We start from the raw sequence: 8,193 nt of genomic DNA, 5'->3' as shown, positions 1-8,193 counted from the left end.
GGTGGGTATTCTGCTTCATTCGCTCAGAAAGTGTAGGGGCCACTGCCCTAGGTAATGGGATAACAAGTGAAAATATCCTCCTCCTTTAAAAATTTGTCCTGACAATATAACTTTGTGTTAATACCCCCCCCCCCTCTCCCCTCCAGTTCACTTACCCAAGAATTTATACAATATATTACTCTAAATAATTATCTGAAAGGAAAATTTAATAATTTATTTAAATGACTAAAATTATTTCATTCATTCATCACTTTGGTTCACGATGGCCTAGAGTATTAATTGTGCGAGATATTTCGCGTAATGGCGTAGGATTTTTTTCGCAAGGACGCCAACAAAACTTTGTTACCAGATAGGAATAATGGGAAGGGGGGGGGATAGGGGCAAAAAAATTTTCTTGTTGTACATAGGCATAGCCAGGGGGGGGGCGAGGGTAACCCCCCCCCCTTCAAAAATTTATCACTTTTTGTGAATGTCATTTTAAACTAATTAAAAATATCCCCCTTAGTCTTTCCTCCACTCCCTGAACAACAAAAATATATGCATATATCAAACAATAATTTGAAAGAAAGAATGTAAAAGTTGATATTATTTTATAAAACTATTCATCATAATTTATACATTTTTGGAAAAAAGCATTTGTATATAAAAAAAGTGAACAAAGAATGCTTTTTAAGAAATGGAATATAAGCCAAAGATAAGTCTTAAGACAAAAGTGAATGTATTATAATTATTAATAATATATCCATAAAATTACTAAATAATATAATATCTCAAATATAATTTTTTATAAAGTGAGTAAAAAATATTGATAAGGACATCAGAAAATATCTTTTAAAGATATTGTGGGATGAATAATATGAAGTTAAATTTTTAATATCATTTTTTATTTAAAATAAATAGATGGCGTTAAATAATTGAATGCAAATTGTTGCAATATTTATTATCAAGAGCATAGATTAGTAAAATTTGTTAAAATATTAACTGTAATATATTCTCTAACTGTCAAATATGTCTGTAAAAGTAAAATTTTACCTAGTATTTTGTAACTAATTCTATATAATAAAAGGAATGTCAACTATATGTCTACTTATTTTTATAAATAAATTACTTATACATGTTTGGAATAAATTATTACTATGCTTTTATATTAATGTATATACAAGTAATTTATTATATTTTATATAAACTAGATATTTCATATTTGTTCCATGCTTATTTTTTTATTAAAATTAACCTCCTATATTGTAAAATTATTTTATGACTATCCGGCCGAAGGCCCGCCCCTTTTAATTCCCCCCCCCCCTTAGGAAAATCCTGGCTACGCCTATGTTGTTGTATATGTATATGTATAAAAATTTAATTAAATCTATATAAAATGTAATAAATATTTACCTTTTAAAAGGAATTCTTGCAATTATTATTTTCCAATACATTATCTTTAAAAATATATTATCTGGCAATTTAAGTTAATCAAAATATATTTTATAAATAAAATAATCTTCTTTGCAATTGAGTAATTCTAATATATTGGAAAAAACTGAAAAATATATTATAAAGTATCCAATGTTTTCATTGGTTCTCAAGAATTTGATATGAAAATTAATCTTTCATACTAAGATTTAAATTTGTAAATTGATTAGTCTTCGGAAACATTTATATCCTTTAAAATTAAGTTAAACAGTCATTTTTTTAAAACCAGGATTTAATATATCAACAATGGGATTTCTAGAAAATGGTATATGTAAATCAAGTTTTAAAATATCATAAATGGTTCGTTAATTTGAATAAAAAATATATCCAAAAATGGAAAAATTTGTTATTTTATAGTAATCCTCAATTAAGTCCACCTCAATAGTTGAACGATTTGTTTGTCTAGATGAAAGAGCTTACGAATCAATTACGCAAATCTTATAAAATTCTTGTCGATATTATCATTTTGTTTTTTAAGTATTAATATAAAAATATTAGCGGTTCTCATAACATCAGCCAAATCCATATCATTTTAAAAATTATTGCAAAAAAATTTTTTGTAATTAAATAATTTATTTCAAAGCAAAAAAAAAATCATCTGTCATAATGAATCCAATAATGTAAAATATCGCAGGTCATTCTGATATATCTCCAAGAAAACAACACTCTAAATAGAATATTTTAGATCGCTATAAGAGCTTGATGTTGAATATTGATTTTTTCTTGTAACACAATTTCCAAAAAAACTTCCTTTTAGAAGTTATATTTCAAACATTGATAGTCAAAGGTAATAAATATTTATTTTGATTAATTTAAACAAATATACCTTGGGAATTGAAAAAATGTATTTTATTGAAATATCTTATTATTATTTCGTAATTGCTCATAATAATTTTTACTAATTTCTTTACAATAAAGTTTCTCTGATCAAAATAATATTCTAAATTTTACCCTATGTAAAGATTTCGATGCAAATTTAATATCCCAAAATTAACTACAATCAAATATCAAAGTCTGAAATAAGTTTTGACGATGTTGGTATTAGAAATTTTTAAGTTGATTTTTCTTATTTAAAAAGATCCAACTATATTTCTAAGAAACCGGATAATTACCTCTTAAGTTAGAACTATGAATAACACTTAGAAGCTTGAATTTTTATGTAAATAATGTCGGCAGCTTTAAATGACAAATATTTATTAGATGACATATATACTATTGATGTCTCTGAAAGATTTTAAAAAACTTACCATGTATTTTAATTAATTTTTACAAAATTAACACTATTTAATAAAATACTCGAGGAACTTACCAACCTTCAATTTGTCCATAATTATAATGGTTACTTATGGCTAGATGCTATTCCAATTTAACACCTGGGCCATAATCTATCACCGATAGAACCCCGGATTTCAATTAGCCTTTGTCCTAAGAAAAATATAATCACCCCACACATCTGCAGTGTATGCAAGAATAGTCATTAGTAAAGGACACCTGTATTTACATTGCAAATACTCAAAAGGTAATAGCTTATTTTTTTTTAAAATCATTCTGGGCTGTATCTGACCTATAATTTTTTAAATATAATTCGGGATTGGTTTAAATATTTAACTATAATAATCATCAATTTTGCGAAATATATTATTATTTTAGAATTTCGGTTGGGCTTATCGGGACATTAAAAAAAATTTGTTTCGAAAGGTGGCCAGGAAAAATCTTTAAAAATGAATTCCTGGTTGTTTCAAGAATTTAAAGGTGATTTTCTATATTTATTTTTTTATATAATATTTTTGCATTATTATTTTTTAACTTATTTTTTTATACAAGATTATAAAAAGTGGTTTTTTTTATATATTCTATTTATTTTTTTAGATCATTTTGCATGATTTTTGAGGATAATATTTTCTTATTTATCTTTATAACATATATTTTATTGGTTTGTTAATAAATTATTTTAACCTACAGGGTTGGAAATTATATCCCACTTTATAGTCATCATATTAATATTTCCAACATCATTTCTTCAAAAACTTGACTAGAATTAAAATACTAAAATTCACATATATCCTCGATATCATCTTGAAACAATGGTCGCTTTCGCCTTTTGTTTTGGTGTAAAAATGAGGTTTGATTTAAATATTACATCGAGTCACCATTACATAAACTGTCTTATTAACAAATCAAGTGCAGCATTAAACATAGATGTTGTAAAGTTAAAATAAAATAATATAATGCTCAACAATGGAATTATTTCCATTTTTGGATTGTAATGTTTGAAGCCTTGAACTTTAAAAATAAGAAGATTTATTTATCCCATTTGTAAAAAAGGCATTTTACTAAAATGCCTTGAAAAAACTCACAAAAATTTAGTGTCATTATCTGATAAGATTAAAAAATGATACAAGACAATAAATCATAATCCTTTTTGCAAATAAATTTTATTTATTGCAAACCCTGTTAATTTTGTACAAGCCAAGCTTGTTATGAACAATATTTTATCCAAAACACAAAGTGATAAAATAAAAATTTCCTATTTTAAAAACCATAGTAAGCCATGATCAAAGGGGTAAGATCTCTAAATCCTTTCGATTTTTTCAATCATAAAATATAAATAAATTTACATTGTTTATTTGATGATAGCCAGCTTCTATAAATATATAAAATAAACATCTTAAAACCAAACAAATTATATAATAGAACCAAGTTATTTTCTTGATCAATATCACTCTGATATGCTTTGAGCACTGCATCTTTAACCACTATTGAAATATATGTGAATCTCGTATAAGATCCCGAAAAAATTTCTTAGCTCCTTTATCGATTGACATAATTAAATTTAATCGATTATAATAGTATAAAATCAAAGCTCGGTTTGGGGCTTCATAATCAAAGCCTGTACTCTATTGATCTTTTCACTCATGGAAATACTATCATAGCTCTACCCAACTAGATTCGAGGGGTAGATTCGTGTATTGCATACTATATTTTTTTATTATCAAGCCTAATCGTATTACACGTACAATATTATATACATTATAAATATGTATTCTAAATTCAAATTTTATACATAAAAGAGTTGATTAATATAAAGCAACACATTAGAGAAACGGCAAATAAACTATTAAATTGTGAATATTCAAAAAAAATTGAATAAAATACTTTTCTTATATTATTAGATATGTGAATAGATGTGAGGAAATGTGAATATGTATTGAAATTTATATTTTTTTAAGAATTTATTGTTTGTATCAATATTAAATTAAAACCCAATTGGTTCTTTAAATAAAATGTATATTATTGGATATGTGAATGGAGGAAATGTGAGATATATTGGAATTTTAAATTTCTTGAAATATATATATTTTTTTAAGAACTTATTGAGTAGGTTGTTCGTGAAAAAAAAAACTAAACTTCTTTGTAATAATAATTATCCAATATAATAAATTTAACGGGCCCCCTAAGAGGGTAAATAAGTTTTAAGAAATCATATTTTAAGTCTGTATTACTCCGAATCACAAAGATACAAGTACAGTTAAATAAGGTAATAAATGTACATATTATAATATTAAAAAAATTTATAATTATTTATAAGAAAATCTATAATAATTATCGTAAAAATAAAATCATAATAGAAACGTACACGGGTGATGAGGATATATGGGTATTTTGTATTTTTATTCATAAAAACGCTTATATCAATAATTTTATAAATCTATTAAATAAATGTAAATCGCATTTTTAGTTTATATATAATAAATTTACAGAAGTTTCTTATCCCAATTCTAGAGGCAGTTCATGAATAAAACCTGCCTTATTCGTTTCTAATTAAAATGGTGAGGAGGCGCGAGTATTTTGAATTCGCTGGAGAATTATACTTTTTTTTCAAAAGGTGTTCATGTAAAAAAAATAGTACCAAAATTTACACATCTCTCTAAATGTAAAGTTGTATTAGAGCAGGGTTGCCAGGTCAAAATTTTCAAATTGCGGGAGAATTAGTATTTATTTGTAAAGTAAGATACATGATCAAACTTTACAGAATATTCAAAAGGGCAACGGGTTCTTTAAATTTAATTTATATAAAATTCTTACGGTAACATTTTTGTAGTGTTGATAAATGGCTCGATTTTTAATCAATAATATAGCAAAAAAATATTACGAAAACTTCTAGATTTCGTTAAATAAATGGCCAAACCTTTCTGCAATCTATAAGTAAAATCTCCAGGCAAACACAAAATTTTATAGCAAAAATATTGGGTTAACTGTTTTTAAAAATTGAGCCGTTTAACCTTACTTTTTTTTAAGATCACAATATTAGAAATAATTTTTAATTTTTTGTTTATTTTATGAAATTAGAAGAGCTTTCATGTTATAAGATAGTCTTGATGATAAATCTACTAATTCAAAGAGTCCTAGTGCTACTTTAACCATAAATAGTATTTGTGTTAATAAAAATTAATATCCAAAAATATCTTCAGAAACAACCGTAAATATAATTACTAAATTACATTTAAAATATTTATTTAAAATCTCAAAATGAGATCCTGTTACTTACATAAGAGCGGACATTCATTTTACGCAGAAATCTCTAGGATTGGCTAATTGTTAAATAGTTCAAGATCTGACTTGGAGTTTCCTCAAAAGAAGATACTGACAAAAATAATTAAAATTAGATTTATATTCATGATATAATTAAGTCAACTTAATTTTTATGAAGTTTGAAAAAAAAATTTAATATTTGGTAGAATTTTTTTTAAAGGAATTTTTCCTATTTTTTCTTTGATTCCGGTTATTTTCCCCAAATTTTCCAGAAACTTTACTTTTCATATTTTCCTGGGTAAATTTACACTCCTAATGGTTATCAGTCTAGAAAGATCAAATATTTATTAAAAAAACAGTAGAAAACTATTAAAACTTTTCAAAAATGACGATTTTTATCATTCTTTATTATTAAACTTAAAATATTTTTATTAATTTTTGATAGCTATCATAATTACAAATTTATAAATGTACATTTTATTATATTATATAATATAAAAGAATTCTTTGTTCAGAATATGAATCGTAATTTTTAAATATAATATGCATATATTTTTTTGGTCTGATAATTTATAAATTGACAAATTTTATTAAATGTCTAATATATAAAAAAAGTTTGCTAAATATAATTATTTTTATCACTTTTCTTCCTCCCCTGATTCAATGAAATCATTTATATATCATTCTAAAGTATTACCTATTTATATTATAGAAAAAAATAAATTGGTCAAAATTTTAACTATCATTTTTTTAGCATCAGAAATTATGATAAAATGTTTTAAAAATATTGTGCGCCCCTCTTTTTTATTGCTTCGAATAAATAAATAATATTTTTTGTGTTTGTTTAAATAGAAATGAAGAATTTTAGGAAGTACAACAAAGTTACAAATTTTAAATAAATACTGTATCAATATAAGTTATGTATAATACATGACATTACAATAGAGGTGTTCATTATAATATATTTTTTGATGTCAATAATTTAAAAGTTTGAAAATTAATTGCAATATGCATACCATTTTTTTGCAATTTTTTTTATCATTTTATGTAATTTTATATAATGTCGCGCAAAATTATATTTGTTTGTTTTTATGAATTAGAGTCAAAGCAAATTACTCATCTACAATTCTAATATTAAAATATGTATTTTTAAATTTTAAAAATTTAAATTTTTTAAATTAATTTAATATTTTTTTTGGGCTTGATTTTACAAAATTACTTTCTAATTTAAATAAAAATTTCAAATCGAAATTTAAATTCCACGATAAATATACATATATTTTTTATCTCATTTTGATTGTTGCTCTAAAGGGATGTATTCAAAATAAAAAAAAGATAATCATCAGGGCCCTTTTGAATTTCAATCAAAAATTGATAAAAAATGATAATTTTTTGTAAGGACCTTCACACATGATAAGAATTTTTTAGACGCATTCCGAATTCTCAGTCGGCCTTCATATCATTCTGTGGTCCTTTTTCTTCAGGTAAATCGTGATATGGATATATTTCTTCCATATCTTGAGTCAAGATTTTTTCGACAATTTCAATATTATTTTCACTAGGAACAACACTTTACCAAAAAAAATATATAAATTAATCAAATGGATAATTGTAAATATGAAAGGAAAATTTTTATCCTTTTTAGGAAATAGTTTTATAATTACTAAAAATTGCAAAATTTAAATATAATTGTTTCAATAGCAAATTATAGTATTTGTATATCGAGTGACTATATAATTTTAGCTTTTAAAAATTAAATACAGGCGACAATTTTAAATAATACAATTTTAAAAGTAGGCATATGTAAAAATTTAAAAGAAAAACTTGTTCTTCTTGTGATTCCATAACTTATAAACAACAACATGAACCAATACGGTTAAAATCATACTTATAAACATAACGGAAAGGGCAATGGGTATTTTTATTTCTATTTGATCATATCCACCTATAATATTTTTTTGATATAAGTGAGAGTTAGGCTAAGCCGACAGCTAATATATAAAGATACAAGTGTCCTAATACTTTTGTATTTTATGGAGTTACTCATGTTTTTTATTGAATTCATAATAATAACTTAATACCCATTTAGCAATTTTTCTACCTACTTTTAAACATCTTTTGGATCTTATTAATTTATTTTGCCCTAAATTAGACAAATTGTGAGTTAGTTATTGAATATCTTAAATTTTT

This window comes from Gordionus sp. m RMFG-2023, chromosome 1, assembly GCF_954871325.1.
Source record: "Gordionus sp. m RMFG-2023 chromosome 1, tfGorSpeb1-WG-v2, whole genome shotgun sequence".
In the NCBI taxonomy this organism is placed as follows: domain Eukaryota; kingdom Metazoa; phylum Nematomorpha; class Gordioida; order Chordodea; family Parachordodidae; genus Gordionus; species Gordionus sp. m RMFG-2023.
Note: the sequence above shows the minus strand (reverse complement) of the source record.